At 37.3% G+C, this 21,088-nt stretch overlaps 1 long non-coding RNA gene across 4 annotated transcripts; it reads right to left on the reverse strand.

Moving 5' to 3' along the window:
• Nucleotides 1-1,506: 1,506 nt before the first annotated feature.
• LOC147874209 (uncharacterized) lies at nt 1,507-18,732 on the reverse strand. 4 transcript variants are annotated; one of them, XR_015534504.1, is made up of 3 exons: nt 16,231-18,683; nt 10,208-15,416; nt 1,507-4,358 (listed from the first exon to the last, which is right to left on the reverse strand). It is a non-coding gene; the product is annotated as an uncharacterized LOC147874209 (long non-coding RNA). The 4 variants fall into 4 exon arrangements; XR_015534505.1 differs by having other exon boundaries at nt 10,208-13,056; nt 13,687-18,683; XR_015534503.1 differs by having other exon boundaries at nt 11,327-18,732.
• Nucleotides 18,733-21,088: the final 2,356 nt, after the last annotated feature.

A 21,088-nucleotide genomic window follows, 5' to 3' on the forward strand; every position in this document is an offset into this window, starting at 1 on the left:
GAATATCCCATAATTTTACATGTCCACAACACCCTATATCTTGGACACTCCTTTATCCTGGAACTTGGTCACCGCTTTTGTTTTAAGTTGGACAGGTGCAAGCATGCACTTAGCTTCAATGCCTTTATGGGAAACGTTTACAGTTAGTATTTTGTTCTTTTGAATTTCTGACTGATGAATGCCTTCTACCTTAGGATTAGCTTATGGTTGAGGGTGTGAGACATTGAACACATCATCGGAATGCAGTGGAAGTGTATAGTTATTCCTTTGTTAAACCCCTCACTGGAGTTTTAACTTTGTCAGTACAATGCTTGCAACTGAATAAAACAGTGTTAACATAAATTGGAACGGTATTCTTTTGCTCATAACCAACAAGGAATGGTTGAAACTTTATTCCAATTAATTACGGCAAAAATTAGTAAGAGGATGGCAAATTCCAAGATAAAAGCAAAAAAGTAGTGTCTTGTAAAGGTTTTTTTTAAAACAAATAAGTGACATCTTATGTTGAGCTTAAAAAAATACATTCTGAACATTTAAAATTTTATTGAGTCTGGGATGTAATGTGCAACCATGAGAGTGGGTTTCAAAACATTATTATTATTGTCATTAATTCTTCATTCAAGCAAGCCTACAGTGGTTAGATTATGTAAGTAAATAGATTACATTGTCGGTAAACGTAAAGTATTGGTTTCCTTCCCTTTCAGCTTATTCATGCAAGTTTAATTTACTCAAAACATAATTTGTAAAAAAAATAATTTAACTTTTTAATTTTTCTTATCAATAATTTCCTTTTTGGGAAGGGCTCCATAATACTCTACAATTACCACATTGTCATTACACCACAATTTGAAAGGATGATTTTTCCATTTCCCTCTATCTTGGACACCTCTGTAAGTTGGACACATTATCGTGGAACCGCAAGTGCCCAAGTTAGAGAGGTTTTACTGTACATGAAAGCTGTGGTGCAAAATAACCATCCATAATATGCCTCCTGTCTGTCATAGTGCAAATTGATGCATTATGGGGACCTAGAGGAAAGCTAACAATTATATTAACTGCAAAAGTACAAATGATCTAAAATTCCTTGGTGTGAATTATGTAAACAACTTACACAACCTCTCTGATTTTATGCAGCAAATATATTGAAATCGGAGTGTATGTTATTCATTTTTCTAAATCAGTTGGAGAATAACAATTTTTTTACAGACCTTAAATCTTTCCACCTCCATAATTTTCCTTTCCTCTTTCAAGAACTGTGTTCAAAAATATAACATGTATTATTTTGTGATTATGAAAAATGAAATTGTATGTATTGTTTGTGTTAATAAAGTGAAAGACACCTTTATTGATGAATCCGGAAGTTGTACTTCTACATCAGTAATAGAAATTGCAGGCTCAAAGTCAGACATTTCTCTGGACATAAAAGCTTTGCAAAGTGCGGAAGTAAAAAATTCAGGTCTAGCATACAGCACAAAATATCTAAGGAGAACGTGAAATAACTTAAGATAATGCAGAAGGTTTTCCTTTATTATAAAATGAATTTTGAAAAAAATTTCTTGCCTACATGTTCGTACATCACAGAACTTAATTAAATACAGGATACCATACCATTGAAAACGCTATCCAGTATCAAGTACCATGGTACAAAAATGGAATCAGAAGCATTTTCATCCCAGTGTAATGAACTCTCCCAACCTTCGCCATGACATTCCAGTGAAGTTTTTCCTGGTTACTAGGCCCTAGCCCTTTTTAACTGTTAAAGGGAAGGCAAATGTGTCCCCGATGCTTAAATAAGCACGTAAAAGTTGTGATGGCGCACTGAATGGTGCTGCTTCCACCTCACAATTTCTCAAAGAATCCATGGCCTTTAATTCTAAACGTTCCGACAACAATCTGATGGAGTTTAATGAAAGCGCTGTTTCTTTGAAATTGTCTTTGTCTGGGGTTGAGTTGTATCAACGAAGCTTCTTCAATACGGCCGGTTAAATAAAGCTGTTATTTGTTTGTGACCACGTAACAGGAATGAAACGAATCCCCGAAATAAAGATGGCCGTCGTCTGTGTTGTTGCACTTCTGTTGCAGTCCTTGTCTTGTAATGACGATGATAGTAACATACCAATAAGTTTCGTGAAGTAGGCAAAACGCTTATCCCTTATCTGTGGTTGTCCTTGAAATAAGTCTTACTGAAATGTTAGAAACACTTAGGCGATTTGCTTCTAGCAGAGTGCCCGCAGAGTTAGTGCAGGAGCATTAGACAAATATTTCCATTTCTTATCAATGTTCGTTCTCCCAAGGCTTATAAACATGATCATTAAACGTGTGTCGTTGAGTACAGTAGTACAAATTATCTCTAGAACCAGCAGCAACCCAAAAACTCGAAACCAGGGCAGTTTTGGGGGTCTGCGACATTATGTTCTATAATTTCTGAAACCAAAAGAACAAATTTTACTTGGTGTCGTCCATTTCGTCTTGCTTATGTTCGACGCTAGAGAGACCAGCCCTGTCAGGTCTCGAACCAAAGACGGTTCGTCGGTGTTGTGCAATCTCTTCTTCAGAGCAAACAACTTCGACCTTGGCGCCGTTCTTCCATTTTGTTTACATTCGGAGCTAAAGGAACCGCCCCTACCGGAAATCGAATTCCAGCAAACTTCCCCATTGTTCCGACGTTCGCGTATTTTCTCACTGGTCTCAGAGAATAAGCATCTGCACGATTAGGAACAAATCGTGTATATTTATTCTCATACTCTTTGCGAACAACCCCCAGTATCAATCTTATGTAAGACTAGCCGAGTGTCGGCCTCGATAGGTTATTACAATATTGGCAAAGTTTATCGCCCGAAAACTCTTCACAGGCCAGATAATTCGATACGCGTCGCCGTGTGTTAGGAAGAGGCCTGCTTTAACAACCAATAAAAAGTGAAGTAAAGAAGTCCTGCTACACAGCTTGTAGGTCGCTTGAGAGGAAGAGGTCATATAGCTCTTACACATTCATTACCCCGGCACTAGATGGGGAGAGTACTCAGTATCACGCCCCGGCCGCACTTTACCCCTGGGAAAGCAACGCGTTACCCAGTGGACAAGAGGCTGCGTGGGCCCAAGAGCCGGTCTGGATGCAGAGGCTAGAGGAAAAATCATTTTCCCCCATCGGGCGTCGAACAAAAGTCGTCCAGCCCGTATCTAGTCATTATACTGACTGAGCTATCTCGGCTCTCTTCAACAACCAATAATTATGAATTTTGTTTTTGTTGTTTAAGATACAGTGTAAACAGGGATTATTTCCTCAAACAAAGTTACACAATTGATCTATGAAACTGTATAGATTTGTGTTTTCTTTGCGGTATTGACTATTACTTAAGCAACCTTTGTCTCAAACATTACCTTATAATTAAATCTGTCAAGTTCTTTGAAGTTTATTTTCAAAGCAGAGAAAAAGTTTTTTCAAAATAAATAACTTCATTGCTCTCTGTACTGACTGTAAGACCAAAGTTCACAGATAAAAACTGTCACCTTGTAGGAAGTTTTGAGAAATAAATATTCTTGGAACATGGCTGTCTTCTGGGTTGTTGCACCGTGTAATCTGGTAGAAGTTTACCAAAGATTCAGAGGTCATTGCAGCATCCATCATGAGATGGGGCGGTAAACTTCTATCAGAAAAAACGTTGCAACAACCCAGAAGACAGCGAGCTTAAAACTCGCTGTCGTGAAGAACTGAAAACCTAGGAAGATTTTCTGCTTCAAGAAAGTTGTACATTTTAGGAGTATGAAAGCACGACATCCCAGCCTTGGACCCACTAATTGTGAAAGAAGTTCGGGCTGTCGAAAGACACCTGAGTATGGCGGCACTGGACGTGAAAGTGCAAGGGATGAGAAAAGCGGTATTGCAAAACATAAGGTAACATTTCTTTTACAATGGTAGGACAGGCAAGGTGTGGCTTACTGTCGGTATTGTAATTGTTGACGGAAATTGAGCAAAGATGTGGACACGCTAACCGGTCCTGGCGGTGGCAGCTAGACAGCTTGACCTCCCCAACTCCAAAACCCAAACATGTAAAGTAATTACATGGAATTAAGTTTTTCTTTCAATATCTTCTACGAATAAGGGAATGATATATGATCCGATTGCCCGGCAATGCAGAGTACTAATGTCGAAAACACGTGGTCAGAATGTTACAATAAATTCCATTCCGCAAAATCAAATTCTTCATAATTGAGAGATCCGAGGTTTCCACATAGATGAATATTAGGATAGCGATTTTCTGAGTTCTTACACCACACAGATTTGTCAGTGTTTATTCATAAGTGGATTCATGGTTGTGGCCTACTTCAAGTCACTTAACTGGAGACACCAAGGAAAACCTCTGAAAATAAACACAGGAGAGTCATTAGTAGTGTTCAGTTCATGCAGCCAATTGTGGATATTTGCAAGAGTACAAACTATAAAACTGCAACACAATCTCATACAATAATAATAACAAATGTATTTATAACACTTATGTTACAATATTAATCTGTTGATGTCGTGTAGGACTATAACATGATTTCGTTACTTGAACTTTCTTGCGTAGTTGTTAGATGTGTCGTCCGTGAACGAATGAGTTGATCCGCATGAAGTTTAACAATAGGTCCGTCGTTTCTTTGCAAAGCGGACATGAACATCCACTAGGCGTTTCGGTCTGTCTACTAGGCCGGTAAAATGTCATTCCGATTGTATCTGATCCAGACAAAACAGGTTCGTTTCTCCAATAATTTTCAGTTACAAACTAATCGTCTTACCATCTACATATCTTTAACTTGTTTGCGAGTGGCTTGGGCTGTATGGGCCAATTTCGCTTTGGATGTTAACCGTTACACCCGTGTGTGAAAGATCGGATTGAGGGTGTTCATGAAATTACCCTGATGAGAATATCTCGATAAAGGAAAGGCAGTTCCATGTCTCAGGCGAATAATAGCTTGTTTCTGATATGGGATACTAGGGTTTTCTCCCATTGCATTCCGTACGGGATTTATGGCGGAATAAGTGGTAATGGGACATTTCCGTATTCGAGTCTTTCCGTTTCCACCTGTCACCATTTCTCCATGTTCACTTATGTATCATCTGGCGAATAGACATTTTATCCGCTAGCAGTCCAGATCCACACAGATACTTTTACCTAATTCGCTGTCTTCTGGATTGTAACGCAGCGTAAACTTCTGCCAGAGTACACGGTGCTACAACCCTGAAATCCGCAAGGGGTGGAAATGTGACAACATAATTTATGGCGGCCATAGAATTCAGTTGGAGCACATTAAAATTTATCTTACAGAAATGAATTCCAAAGGTGAAACTGCATTGAACGTGCTCATAGCAAAATAATTTTGTGATGGTAATGGACAATGTTAGGTTTCGTAACAAATTATTTGTTTTTAAACACAAAGCTCTCGATCACAGTTGTATCGAGGCCTCATGAATAAAGGCTGATAAAGTTATAAATTTAAACGTTTGGCGATACGATGTTTGCTGAAGTCACTTCTATAGTAAATAACCCAATCTGTTGTCTTCCAGATGACCTCTACGTCAAGTATACAACTGGTTATAGCTTTACGAAGATGGATGGCGGCGAAGTGTATCTTGTTCCTACTGACTATTATATATAGCCAACCCAAAAATTTGAAAGCTAAATTGGGAAATCTGTTTAACGGAAACAAATTACTAGGTAAGCTCACAACCACCGCAGATCCAAACCTGGCCGCACAGACGCGCAGGCTGATAACATGTCTGTTTCCGGAGACAGCATGAACGCGTTAATCAACGAAAACTGGCAAACCGTGCTGAAAGAAGTTGGGCAGCCTACCTACGACGCCCTAGGTCTCATCGTGCACACCATACTCAGTGCAGCCGCAGAAACGGTGCCTTACAAGGATATATTCGACGACACAGAATGAAGACATCCACGTCTGGTTAAAAAGAAATGATATAGTGTACGGCAGCAAGACGAAACGGGCGAAGTACCCTTCGACGTGAATTAAGATAACACAAAAATATTTAATTCGATTTACAGCAGCTGCACTTTATCCATTATGTACTATCGATAGGGACTTAATAGTTAGGATGTAGGGTTATACTACTGGTCGTGCCACTAACATAAACGCAGTAAAAATGTAAAATAAAACAAAAAATAACAAAGAAACATAAGATTAATAACAACTTTGTAAAAAATCGAAATTTGAAAAAATAATCATCACTCGCACGTTGATTCAAACGCAAAAGATCCGCCTCACTAACATTCCTTCAGGCAACACGAAGAGCATTTTTCGTTTTACAAATTTTTACTGCGCGACTATGCTTGCATTACTGAACCTTCAAGAAACACATGTTACATCTCTACAAAGAAATTCAGTAATTACTGACCCATGATTGACGTTAAAAGATCAAGTGTCGTAAGGAATATTTTTGTTTCGGGTCTTACATTTTCCACAACTAAATATCACCAGAGTTTTGTAACATTAAATTTTATCACAGAACACATTCACGGCTTCCATTACTGAATAATTAACATCAAATAAGAACCGATAGGTCATGACTATTAGCCTGTGGCTTGCTAGACGCATCAAGGGCTCTTGTCTGGCTTCGAACGTTCAGTTTAAGCCAACAACCTTATCTTCCCCGTTTGTCTTCCGCGAAGTACCACTGAGTATATGTCACAAGATAGTAGAGTTAAGCGGCAACAGTTTTCAACAAACCACAAAGAATTCAGAACGGACATTATATAGAAGTTGGCGTGTTATAACCGGCGCAATTATTTCTCTCCAATTAATTTATATGCACATTGTTGAACTAGTTAGTCTAAGGCTTCATATTATGTTTTGTGTTTTACCAACATGACTAATTATACCACACTATGAACTCGGACTGGTCTTGCGTTCTTAATGAAAATTCTTTTGATGCTGCAGTTAATAATCTCACGGCTTTTGTGTCGAAGGCTATCAACCTAGCTATTTCCTTTGTTAAACCCACAAATTGTACCCATCCTCATTGGTTTTACAAAACTCTTGCCTATTACATTACAAAGAAGAAAGCAATTCTTAAGAAATTTAAAAAATGTGCCAGGACTTATTATCATTATAGCGTTTTTTCATATTATCTTACACTTGTTAAAATGACTATTAAATGAGATAGACTGGTTTGGTTAAAAACAATTGAAGAAAATTTGAAAACCCAACCAAAATACTTTTGGAAATGTATTTCTAAATTTAAAAAGAAAGACCTGGCTATTACATAAATTAAAGTTGGAGATAGATTTGTCACGGAACAGCATTCTATCGCAGAGGCCTTTGCAGACCGCTTTCGTTCTGTTTTTAACTGCTCTTACGACAGGTTCTGACTTTTCTTATTCTGATATTTTGGATATTTCACGTAACCCTGATGATGATGTTACGCGGGCAATTAGTCGTCTCCGTTCGTCGAAATGCGTCGGATCCGATGAAATCCCGACTTTCATTATAAAAGATTGCAAGGAGATATTAACTCCTATTTTACGCCTCATTTTCAACCTTAGATTACATAGTGGGAATTTTCCTCTGTTATGGAAGCAATAGGCGGTTGTGCCGATTTTGAAGAAATGCAAGAGCGCCTTAGTTTCTAACAATCGGCCTATTTCGATCTTAAATGACCTCTCCAAAATTTTTGAAAGTATTGTTTATGATCACTTTTCCTTTTATTTGAAAGTCAAATTAAACCCCAGTCAGCATGGTTTTCGTAAATCAAAATCTACGGTAACTAATTTAGTTACCTACCAAAATAATGTTCAGCTGTCTGTTTGTTCACAGGGATAGGTCGACTTTGTGTATTTTGATCTTAGGCAGGCCTTTGATTCAGTCCCTGATTCAATTCTTTTGAAAAAGCTTAATAATTTTGGACTATCTTCTCCTTACGTCAAGTGGTTCCAAAATTATTTTTGAACTGGATCTGCCTTTGTTCGCATTTTAGGAGAGTCTTTTTCCTTTTACTCGGTGTTATCTGGAGTGCCGCAAGGCTCTACCTTGGGACCTCTTTTATTTAATGTTCTTATTAACGACCTTTGCGACAAAATTAAGTATTCTAAATATCGCTTATTTACTCATGACTTGAAACTATATTGTGATATAAAATCGGTAAATGACTGTAAATTTCTTCAAGCAGATATTGATTCTGTACATCAGTGGTGCGATGTTATCAATATGGAACTCAACATTGAGAAAACCAAAATTACATATTTCACACGGAAAACAAACAGTATTCATTTTAACTGCTTTGTCAGTGATATCTTAATTTTCCGTACTGACTGTATAAAAGATCTTGGTTTCTTGTTAGACATTAAGCTATATTTCCATTGTCATGTAAATTTTGTTCATACTAGAGCAGGGCGCTCGTTTCGGAGCTCCTAGGGGGGGGGGGGTCAAGTTTGTAAAACGCAACCAACCATGGTTAGTCCCGAAGGGGAGTTAGTTTAGTGTCTTATTCAAATGTTTTAACCCCTGAGTAAAGAACTAAACTAACCTCCCCGAATGGGGGGTTTAAACCAACCCCCCGAAGGGGGTTGGTTGCGTTTTAAAATCTTGAGTAAGACGCTAAACTAACCCTCGTGTATAAACAAATATAAGGTGATATTGTTGATGACGTCATTTTTTGACGACAACGATGGCTAATCCTTTCGGATCGCTTCCTGTAATCTGATATTTTACTTCTTTACGTCGCTGATCAGAGGCCAACAGTTCTTGGTTAGTCAACTATCTACGTCTAACCCCACCCTTGCAAATATTTTTTTTCTTTTCTGTTTTTTGTCGAGTAGTTCTGATGTTTTAGTTCTTTACGTCGCTATTCAGAGGCCATCTGTTCTTGATCAGTCAACTTTCTACGTCCAGCAACACCATTGCTAATCTTCGTCTGTTTTTTCTTTTTTTCTCTTCTGTTCTTGTTGTATACGTTTTTCTATATTTATCAATGTAATTCTCTTTTCGTTTTTCTTTATTTGTTAAATAGGTCTGATGGATTAGTTCTTTACGTCGCTTTTCAGAGGACAACTGTTTTTGGTCAGACAACTTTTTACGTCCAACCCCACCCTTGCAAATCTTCGTCTGTTTTTCTGCGTGTGTTGTTAATATGGTCTCGTTTAACAATGTTAGTCTTCTTTCGCTTATCCTTATTTGTTAAATAGATCTGATGTCTTAGTTCTTTACATCGATATTCAGAGGCCAACTGTTTTTGGTCAGACAAAATTTTACGTCCAACCCCACCCTTGCAAGTCTTCGTTTGTTTTCTTCTGCTCTTCTGTTCTTGTTCAATAAGTTTATCGCTTTTCTTCATTTGTTAAGTATGTCTGATGTTTTAGTTCTTTACGTCGCTGTTCAGAGGCCAACTGTTTTTGGTCAGAAAACTTTCTACGTCCAATCCCACCCTTTCAAGTCTTTGTTTGTTTTATTCTGATCATCTGTTCTTGTTGAATAAGTTTTTCTGCGTTTATCAAAGTAAGTCTTCTTTCGCTTATCCTTATTTGTTAAATAGGTTTGATGTTTTAATTCTTTACGTCGCTGTTCAGAGGCCAACTGTTCTTGGTTAGTCAACTTTCTACGTCCAATCCCACCCTTTCATGTCTTTGTTTGTTTTATTCTGATCCGTTTATCAATGTAAGTCTCCCTTCGCTTTTCTCTATTTGTTAAATATGTCTGATGTATGAGTTTTTACGTCGTTATTCAGAGGCCAATTGTTCTCGGTCACTCAACTTTCTACGTCCAACCCCACCCTTACAAATCTTCGTCTGCTTTTTTTTTCTTCTGTTCTTATTGAATACGTTTTTCTACGTTTATCAATGTAATTCTCCCTTCGTTTTTCTTTATTTGTGAAATAGGTCTGATAGATTAGTTCTTTACGTCGCTTTTCAGAGGACAACTATTCTTGGTTAGTCAGCTATCTACTTCCAACCCCACCCTTGCAAATCTTCGTCTGTTTTTCTACGTGTGTCGTTAATATGGTCTCGTTTATCAATGTAAGTCTTCCTTCGCTTTTCTTTATTTGTTACATAGGTCTGATGTTTTAGTTCTTTACTTCGCTGTTCAGAGGTCAACAGTTATGGTTCAGTCAACGTTTTACGTCCAGCCCCACCCCTGCAAATCTTCGTCTTAAAATCTATCATAAAGTCAGTTTTCATAATGGTTTTCGTAATCGTAATATATCGAATGAGTATCAGTTTACCTTGTTGGAGTTGGTACTTCAAATACTTGATAACGTCTTCTTTCACTTTTCTGATGCTTTAGGAAAAACTGTCAGTAAATATTCAAGAATGCGATGTGCTGCTTCTGGGGCAGTGATCATGCGACTGGCTTGATATTCTTTGATTTCTTTTGTTGTGAAGCGTTATTTGTTTACTCGGCATTGTTGTGTCAACTTCAACAATGCCAACAGATATTTGTTTGGAACACAACAATGCCGAGTAAACAAATATCTGTTGGCATTGTTGATGACTTCTTCGTTTGTTTTCATCTGCTCTTCTGTTCTTGTTGTATAAGTTTCTCTTCCTTTATCAATGTAAGTGTCCCTTCCCTTTATTTTACTTGTTAAGCATGTCTGATGTTTTAGTTCTTTACGTCGCTTTTCAAGGCCAAGTGTTCTTGGTTAGTCAACTATCTACTTCCAACTCCACCCTTGCAAGACATCGTTTGTTTTCTTCTGCTCTTCTGTTCTTGTTGTATAAGTTTCTCTTCCTTTATCAATGTAAGTGTCCCTTCCCTTTATTTTACTTGTTAAGCATGTCTGATGTTTTAGTTCTTTACGTCGCTTTTTAAGGTCAAGTGTTCTTGGTTAGTCAACTATCTACTTCCAACTCCACCCTTGCAAGACATCGTTTGTTTTCTTCTGCTCTTCTGTTCTTGTTGAATATGTTTTACTGCGTTTATTAATATAAATCTCCCTTCGCTTTTCTTTATTTGTTAAATTGATCTGATGTTTTAGTTCTTTACGTCGCTGATCAGAGGCTAACTGTTCTTGAACAGTTAACTTTCATCGTCCGACCCTACATTGCAAATCTTCGTTTGTTTGTTTTTTGCTCTTCTGTTTATTTTTTGAATAAGTTTTTCTACATGTGTTCTTAATATGGTTTCGTTTATAAATGTAAGTCTTCTTTCGCTTTTCTTTTTTTCTGAAATAGGTCTGATGTTGTAGTTCTTTACGTCGCTGTTTAGTTGCCAACAGTTTTTGTTCAGTCAACTTTTTACGTCCAGCCTCACCCTAGCAAATCTTCGTCTTAATATCGATCAAATGTCAGTTTTCATAATACTTTCTTAATTGTAATATATCGAATGAGTATCAGTTTACCTTGTTGAAGTTGTTAGAGTTGATAATTGAAATAGTTGATAACGTCTTCTTTCACTTTCCTGATGTTTTAGGCCAACTGTCAGTCAATATTCAAGAATGCGACGTGCTGCTTCTGATGCAGAGATAATGAGACTGGATTGATAGTTTTGTTGTGAATCATTATTTGTTTTCTAGGCATTGTTGTGTTGTACTCGGCATTGTTGTGTTCCATAACAATGCCGAGTATAAAAAAACATAAGTTGACATTGTTAATGACGTAATTTATTGATGACAACGACTAATCACAAATTTTTATAAGGAGAAGACTAGAGCAGGGCGCTCCTTTCGGAGCTCCTAGGGGGGGGTTGGTCAAGTTTGTAAAACGCAACCAACCATGGTTAGTCCCGAAGGGGAGTTAGTTTAGTGTCTTATTCAAATGTTTTAACCCCTGAGTAAGAAACTAATCTAACCTCCCCGAATGGGGGGTTTAAACCAACCCCCCGAAGGGGGTTGGTTGCGTTTTAAAATCTTGAGGAAGACGCTAAACTAACCCCCGTGTATAAACAAATATAAAGTGATATTGTTGATGACGTTATTTTTTGACGACAACGATGGCTAATCCTTTCGGATCGCTTCCTGTAATCTGATATTTTACTTCTTTACGTCGCTGATCAGAGGCCAACAGTCCTTGGTTAGTCAACTATCTACGTCCTACCCCACCCTTGCAAATCTTTTTTTTCTCTTCTGTTTTTGGCGAGTAGTTCTGATGTTTTAGTTCTTTACGTCGCTATTCAGAGGCCAACTGTTTTTGGTCAGACAACTTTTTACGTCCAACCCCACCCTTGCAAGTCTTCGTTTGTTTTCTTCTGCTCTTCTGTTCTTGTTCAATAAGTTTATCGCTTTTCTTCATTTGTTAAGTATGTCTGATGTTTTAGTTCTTTACGTCGCTGTTCAGAGGCCAACTGTTCTTGGTCAGTCAACTATCTACTTGCAACCCCACCCTTGCATATCTTCGTATGTTTTTCTACGTGTGTCGTTAATATGGTCTCGTTTATCAATGTAAGTCTTCTTTCGCTTTTCTTTATTTCTTAAATATGTCTGATGTTTTAGTTCTTTACGTCTCTGTTCAGAGGCCAATTGTTCTTGGTCACTCAACTTTCTACGTCCAACCCCACCCTTACAAATCTTCATCTGCTTTTTTCCTTTCTGTTCATATTGAATACGTTTTTCTACGTTTGTCAATGTAAGTCTTCCTTCGCTTTTCTTTATTTGTTACATAGGTCTGATGTTTCAGTTCTTTACTTCGCTGTTCAGAGGTCAACATTTATGGTTCAGTCAACTTTTTACGTCCAGCCCCACCCCTGCAAATCTTCGTCTTAAAATCGATCATAAAGTCAGTTTTCATAATAGTTTTCGTAATCGTAATATATCGAATGAGTATCAGTTTACCTTGTTGGAGTTGGTACCTCAAATACTTGATAACGTCTTCTTTCACTTTTCTGATGCTTTAGGAAAAACTGTCAGTAAATATTCAAGAATGCGATGTGCTGCTTCTGGAGCAGTGATCATGCGACTGGCTTGATATTCTTTGATTTCTTTTGTTGTGAAGCGTTATTTGTTTACTCGGCATTGTTGTGTCAACTTCAACAATGCCAACAGATATTTGTTTGGAACACAACAATGCCGAGTAAACAAATATCTGTTGGCATTGTTGATGACGTCTTCGTTTGTTTTCATCTGCTCTTCTGTTCCTGTTGAATAAGTTTTATTCGTTAATCAATGTAAATATCCCTTCGCTTTTCTTTACTTGTTAAGTATGGATGATGTTTTAGTTAATTACGTCGCTGTTCAAGGCCAACTGTTCTTGGTTAGTCAACTATCTACTTCCAACTCCACCCTTGCAAGACATCGTTTGTTTTCTTCTGCTCTTCTGTTCTTGTTGAATATGTTTTACTGCGTTTATTAATATAAATCTCCCTTCGCTTTTCTTTATTTGTTAAATTGATCTGATGTTTTAGTTCTTTACGTCGCTGATCAGAGGCTAACTGTTCTTGAACAGTTAACTTTCATCGTCCGACCCTACATTGCAAATCTTCGTTTGTTTGTTTTTTGCTCTTCTGTTTATTTTTTGAATAAGTTTTTCTACATGTGTTCTTAATATGGTTTCGTTTATAAATGTAAGTCTTCTTTCGCTTTTCTTTTTTTCTGAAATAGGTCTGATGTTGTAGTTCTTTACGTCGCTGTTTAGTTGCCAACAGTTTTTGTTCAGTCAACTTTTTACGTCCAGCCTCACCCTAGCAAATCTTCGTCTTAATATCGATCAAATGTCAGTTTTCATAATACTTTCTTAATTGTAATATATCGAATGAGTATCAGTTTACCTTGTTGAAGTTGTTAGAGTTGATAATTGAAATAGTTGATAACGTCTTCTTTCACTTTCCTGATGTTTTAGGCCAACTGTCAGTCAATATTCAAGAATGCGACGTGCTGCTTCTGATGCAGAGATAATGAGACTGGATTGATAGTTTTGTTGTGAATCATTATTTGTTTTCTAGGCATTGTTGTGTTGTACTCGGCATTGTTGTGTTCCATAACAATGCCGAGTATAAAAAAACATAAGTTGACATTGTTAATGACGTAATTTATTGATGACAACGACTAATCACAAATTTTTATAAGGAGAAGACTAGAGCAGGGCGCTCCTTTCGGAGCTCCTAGGGGGGGGTTGGTCAAGTTTGTAAAACGCAACCAACCATGGTTAGTCCCGAAGGGGAGTTAGTTTAGTGTCTTATTCAAATGTTTTAACCCCTGAGTAAGAAACTAATCTAACCTCCCCGAATGGGGGGTTTAAACCAACCCCCCGAAGGGGGTTGGTTGCGTTTTAAAATCTTGAGGAAGACGCTAAACTAACCCCCGTGTATAAACAAATATAAAGTGATATTGTTGATGACGTTATTTTTTGACGACAACGATGGCTAATCCTTTCGGATCGCTTCCTGTAATCTGATATTTTACTTCTTTACGTCGCTGATCAGAGGCCAACAGTCCTTGGTTAGTCAACTATCTACGTCCTACCCCACCCTTGCAAATCTTTTTTTTCTCTTCTGTTTTTGGCGAGTAGTTCTGATGTTTTAGTTCTTTACGTCGCTATTCAGAGGCCAACTGTTTTTGGTCAGACAACTTTTTACGTCCAACCCCACCCTTGCAAGTCTTCGTTTGTTTTCTTCTGCTCTTCTGTTCTTGTTCAATAAGTTTATCGCTTTTCTTCATTTGTTAAGTATGTCTGATGTTTTAGTTCTTTACGTCGCTGTTCAGAGGCCAACTGTTCTTGGTCAGTCAACTATCTACTTGCAACCCCACCCTTGCATATCTTCGTATGTTTTTCTACGTGTGTCGTTAATATGGTCTCGTTTATCAATGTAAGTCTTCTTTCGCTTTTCTTTATTTCTTAAATATGTCTGATGTTTTAGTTCTTTACGTCTCTGTTCAGAGGCCAATTGTTCTTGGTCACTCAACTTTCTACGTCCAACCCCACCCTTACAAATCTTCATCTGCTTTTTTCCTTTCTGTTCATATTGAATACGTTTTTCTACGTTTGTCAATGTAAGTCTTCCTTCGCTTTTCTTTATTTGTTACATAGGTCTGATGTTTCAGTTCTTTACTTCGCTGTTCAGAGGTCAACATTTATGGTTCAGTCAACTTTTTACGTCCAGCCCCACCCCTGCAAATCTTCGTCTTAAAATCGATCATAAAGTCAGTTTTCATAATAGTTTTCGTAATCGTAATATATCGAATGAGTATCAGTTTACCTTGTTGGAGTTGGTACCTCAAATACTTGATAACGTCTTCTTTCACTTTTCTGATGCTTTAGGAAAAACTGTCAGTAAATATTCAAGAATGCGATGTGCTGCTTCTGGAGCAGTGATCATGCGACTGGCTTGATATTCTTTGATTTCTTTTGTTGTGAAGCGTTATTTGTTTACTCGGCATTGTTGTGTCAACTTCAACAATGCCAACAGATATTTGTTTGGAACACAACAATGCCGAGTAAACAAATATCTGTTGGCATTGTTGATGACGTCTTCGTTTGTTTTCATCTGCTCTTCTGTTCCTGTTGAATAAGTTTTATTCGTTAATCAATGTAAATATCCCTTCGCTTTTCTTTACTTGTTAAGTATGGATGATGTTTTAGTTAATTACGTCGCTGTTCAAGGCCAACTGTTCTTAGTTAGTCAACTATCTACTTCCAACCCCACCCTTGCAAGACATCGTTTGTTTTCTTCTGCTTTTCTGTTCTTGTTGTATAAGTTTCTCTTCCTTTATCAATGTAAATGTACCCTTCCCTTTATTTTACTTGTTAAGCATGTCTGATGTTTTAGTTCTTTACGTCGCTTTTTAAGGTCAAGTGTTCTTGGTTAGTCAACTATCTACTTCCAACTCCACCCTTGCAAGACATCGTTTGTTTTCTTCTGCTCTTCTGTTCTTGTTGAATATGTTTTACTGCGTTTATTAATATAAATCTCCCTTCGCTTTTCTTTATTTGTTAAATTGATCTGATGTTTTAGTTCTTTACGTCGCTGATCAGAGGCTAACTGTTCTTGAACAGTTAACTTTCTTCGTCCGACCCTACATTGCAAATCTTCGTTTGTTTGTTTTTTGCTCTTCTGTTTATTTTTTGAATAAGTTTTTCTACATGTGTTCTTAATATGGTTTCGTTTATAAATGTAAGTTTTCTTTCGCTTTTTTTTTTTGAAGTAGGTCTGATGTTGTAGTTCTTTACGTCTCTGTTTAGTTGCTAACAGTTTTTGTTCAGTCAGCTTTTTACGTCCAGCCTCACCCTAGCAAATCTTCGTCTTAATATCGATCATATGTCAGATTTCATAATACTTTCTTAATTGTAATATATCGAATGAGTATCAGTTTACCTTGTTGAAGTTGTTAGAGTTGATAATTGAAATAGTTGATAACGTCTTCTTTCACTTTCCTGATGTTTTAGGCCAACTGTCAGACAATATTCAAGAATGCGACGTGCTGCTTCTGACGCAGAGATAATGAGACTGGATTGATAGATTTTGTTGTGAATCATTATTTGTTTTCTAGGCATTGTTGTGTTGTACTCGGCATTGTTGTGTTCCATAACAATGCCGAGTATAAAAAACATAAGTTGACATTGTTGATGACGTCATTTTTTGATGACAACGAGGAATCACAAATTTTTATAGTACTATAACAGCGACGTCATTGCTCCATTTCGGATTGTACCTGTTTTTGTCGTCTCCAGGAAGCATCGACATAACCAAGTTTAGCTCCGGTTCAGACTCGTTGTTACGCTCAGCGTTTTCTTTTTCAAGCTTGTATTGGTAGTTCATCATGCGATAGGATTCTGCGTGGACGTTAATGCGCGAAATTATATTAGTTAATTTCGTGACAATTTCTTCTTTGATGTCATCTTTGGTGTCGCCTTTCGAATTCTGACGTGCATTTTCCATTTTTTGTTTGACGGCTTCTTCTTCGTCGATCATAAACAGTTGACCAAAAGTTGCATTCTCATTATCTTTCGGAAAAGATGCCGCATTCATGTTATAATAAATTTGGCCATGCAATTTAAAACAATATGGCCCTGGTCAATTAATTCCGAAGTCCATGAGATTCGCTTGAAATGATGCGAATGCAAGCATGTTGTTGTAAACACGACATTTGTTGCGAAAATGTCGAAGAGAAAAGAGTTTTCTAAGTTCATCAGGATATTCAGGCAACGAATCAAGCACAACCTTTCCATGTGCACAACAATCATAAAACGATTTACTGGAACGTTGAGTCGATTCATCGAGCCAGTGAAGCGCTTTGCAATGAATACATTCATAGTTCATAGGTCCGAGATAATGTTGTTGATGTTCGTCGTTCATAAAATGTGCTGCTATTAGCAGTCTTCCTCGGTTCTTCATTACTAATTTACTTTAATATCTAATAATTTTCTTTTCAGCGTCTTGTTTTATTTTCTCCTCTGTTCTTACCGAATAAGTCTTTCTACGTGTGTCGTTAATATGGTCTCGTCTATCAATGTAAGTTTTACTTCGCTCTTCTTTATTTCTTAAATAGGTCTGATGTAGTACTTCTTTACGTCGCTGTTCAGAGGCCAACTGTTCTTGTTCAGTCAACTTTTTACGTCCAGCCCCACCCTTGCAAATCTTCGTCTCAAAATCGATCATAATCATAATATATCGAATGAGTATCACTTTACCTTGTTGGAGTAGGTACTTCAAATACTTGATAACGTCTTCTTTCACTTTCCTGATGTTTTAGGACAACTGTCAGAAAATTATCAATAATGCGATTCCACGTGCTTTTTCTGGAGCAGTGATAATGCGACTGGCTCGGTAGTGAAGCGTTATTTGTTTACTCGGCATTGTTGTGTTGTACTCGGCATTGTTGTGTTCCACAACAATGCCGAGTTTGTTTATAGTTGACATTGTTGATGACGTAATTTATTGATGACAACGACTAATCACAAATTTTTATAAGGAGATAGTACTAGAGCAACGCGCTCACTTCGGAGCGCATTCTCTAATATGATATTTACTTCCTTACTTCGCTGTTCTTAGTCAGTTAAATTTCTACGATCTAGTATTCGATGAAGACGTATTGTTGCTGTTAAAATACTATGAGAAATAACGGAAGGAAATTTTTGAAGGCAATATACCAACACAACAAAGAGAGTAAAGAAATGACGTAACATATTTTATTCTATGATTTTTTCGAATAATAAGAGTGTTACACTTTTACATTTATCGATAAATTTTTTAGATTTTGTAATGCGATTATCGTCGAAGATAATCCATTCATCGTTATAACGTCGCCACGCCTTGAAATGTCCGTCGTTTCCAGTACCGTTAATGTCCACAAATTCTACCGCACTTTGCAATTTCCAATGTTTTCCATACATTAATTGGTTGTTTTGTCTCATTCTCATTATTTCAAATGTGCGTAGTCCATTTAGAGTCAATCTATTTATTTCCAAAATCATGTACTTTTGACGGTCACCAACAACAATTTCTGTCGTTCCACGTATGTAGTGTTGTTGACATTCCGTACACGTTCCGTTCACATCTGTTTTGGTTTGATACTCCAATAAGTCTTTGAAGTTTATCACGTTCGTTTGTGGTAAGTTCATGAACAATATTTGGTTTTTATAACGTTCCTCAAGTTGATGACCATTTCTACATGTTTTTGTATTCACCGTCTCATACTCAAACATGTTTTGCATATCAATTGGTAACTCCTCGAATATGTTGTAAATTGTTTCGGACACACTTTGAAAATCTCTTCTTAAATGTTCTTTAAGGTTTTGTCGTATTGAAATGACAATATGTAAGTTTTGAGGATGACTGTATGCGTTTGCAATCTCGTAGATCAGTTGTGCGCCATTGTTGTCGCCCTCGTAGTCATTTAATATCATTTCTTTCAGACTTTCAACGAACGCAGTAGCTGAATGCAACATGTTTATTGAGGAAATCAAGAATCAGTCTGATCCATTGGCATTCTCGAGTTTCAAGTATTCGATAGTTGGTACAATTTCACGTGTAATCGTCGTTTCATTCTGCTTCACTCTCCGTATAGGCTGTTCATCCTCTGTATGACTTATTGTTCTGATATTCCCTTCAACTTTTACACGTTTAAATGCATGTTCAACTGTTTCACTTTTAATTAATAAACTAAATCCCCTTCGGGGGGTTAGTTTAGTTTCTCACTTTAGTGTTTTAACCCCTGAGTAAGAAACTAAACTAACCCCCCGATGGGGGGGTTTAAACACTTGACCAAACCCCCCACTTTGGGGGGGGGGGTTGGTTGCGTTTTAAAATCTTGAGTAAGACACTAAACTAACCTCCTTCGGAAGGGTTTGTTTAGTGTCTCATTCAAGTGTTTTAACCCTTGAGTAAGAAACTAAACAACACCCCGAATGGTGGTTAAAATACTTGGCGAACCCCACCTCCGGGGTGGTTTGTTGCGTTTTAAAGTCTTGAGTAAGACACTAAACTAACCCCCCATCGGAAGGGTTACTTTATGTCTCATTCAAGTTTTTTAACCCTTGAGTAAGAAACTAAACTAACTCTCACCCCCCAATGGGCGGGTTAAAACACTTTACTAACTCCCCCTTCGGGGGGTTGAATGCGTTTTAAAATCTTGAGTAAGACACTAAACTATCCATCTTCGGTTTGTTAATTTAGTGTCTTATTCGGAGAACTTTCTCTATTCTGATTTTTTACTTATTTATGTCGCTGTTCAGAGGCCAACTCCTCTTGGTCAGTCAGCTTTCTACGTCCAGCCCCTCCCCTGCAAATTTTCGTCAGATTTTTTTCCCCTTCTATTTTTGTTGAATACGTTTTTCAACTTTTATCAATGTAAGTATTACTTCGCTATCCTTCATTTGTTAAATAGTTCTGATGTTTTAGTTCTTTACCTCGCTGTTCACAGGCCAACTGATCTTGGTCAGCCAACTTTTTACGTCTAACCCAATGCGTATATATCTTCGTTTTTTCTCTTCTACTCTTGGTGAATAAGTTTTTCTACGTTTATCAATGTATGTCTTCCTTAGATTTTCTTTATTTGTTAAATAGTTCCGATGTTTTAGTTCTTTTCGTCGCTGTTCAGAGGTCAACAGTTCTTGGTCAGTCAACTATCTACGTCCAACCCCACCCTTTCAAATCTTCGTCTGATTTTTTGTTCTTGTGTTCTTGTTAAATACGTTTTCCTGCTTTTATCAATATAGGTCTCCCTTCGCTTTCTTTATTCGTTAAGTACGTCTGATGTTTTAGTTCTTTACATCGCTGTTCAGAGGCCAATTTTCTTGGCCAGTCATCTATCTACGTCCAACCCCACCCTTACAAATCTTCGTCTGTTTTTTCCCCTTCGCTTCTTATTGAATAAGTTTTTCTACGTTTATCAATGTAAGTCTTACTTCGCTTTTCTTTATTTCTTAAATATGTCTGATGTTGTAGTTCTTTACGTCGCTGTTCAGAGACCAACAGTTCTTGTTCAGTCAACTATATACTTCCAAACCCACCCTTGCAAGTCTTCGTTTGTTTTCTTCTGCTCTTCTGTTCTTGTTGAATAAGTTTTTCTTCTTTTATCAATGTAACTCTCCCTTCGCTTTTCTTTACTTGTTAAGGATGTCTGATGTTTTAGTTCTTTACGTCGATGTTCAGAGGCCAACTGTTCTTGTTCAGTCAACTATATACTTCCAAACCCACCCTTGCAAGTCTTCGTTTGTTTTCTTCTGCTCTTCTGTTCTTGTTGAATAAGTTTTTCTTCTTTTATCAATGTAACTCTCCTTTCGCTTTTCTTTATTTGTTACATAGTTCTGTTGTTTAAGTTTTTACGTCGCTGTTCAGAGGCCAACTGTTCTTGGTCAGTCAACTTTCTACGTCCAATCCCACCCTTGCAAATCTTCGTCTGTTTCTTTACATGTGTCGTTAATATGGTCTCGTTTATCAATGTAAGTCTTCTTTCGCTTTTATTTAGTTATTAAATAGGTCTGATGTTTTAGTTCTTTACGTCGCTGTTCAGAGGTCAACAGTTCTTGGTCAGTCAACTTTCTACGTCCAATCCCACCCTTGCAAATCTTCGTCTATTTCTCTACATGTGTCGTTAATATGGTCTCGTTTATCAATGTAAGTCTTCTTTCGCTTTTATTTAGTTATTAAATAGGTCTGATGTTTTAGTTCTTTACGTCGCTGTTCAGAGGTCAACAGTTCTTGGTCAGTCAACTTTCTACGTTCAACCCCA

Source organism: Zootermopsis nevadensis, unplaced genomic scaffold (genome assembly GCF_977971745.1).
Source record: "Zootermopsis nevadensis isolate Lab colony 2312 unplaced genomic scaffold, Znev_1.0 Znev_ptg000010l, whole genome shotgun sequence".
NCBI lineage: Eukaryota > Metazoa > Arthropoda > Insecta > Blattodea > Termopsidae > Zootermopsis > Zootermopsis nevadensis.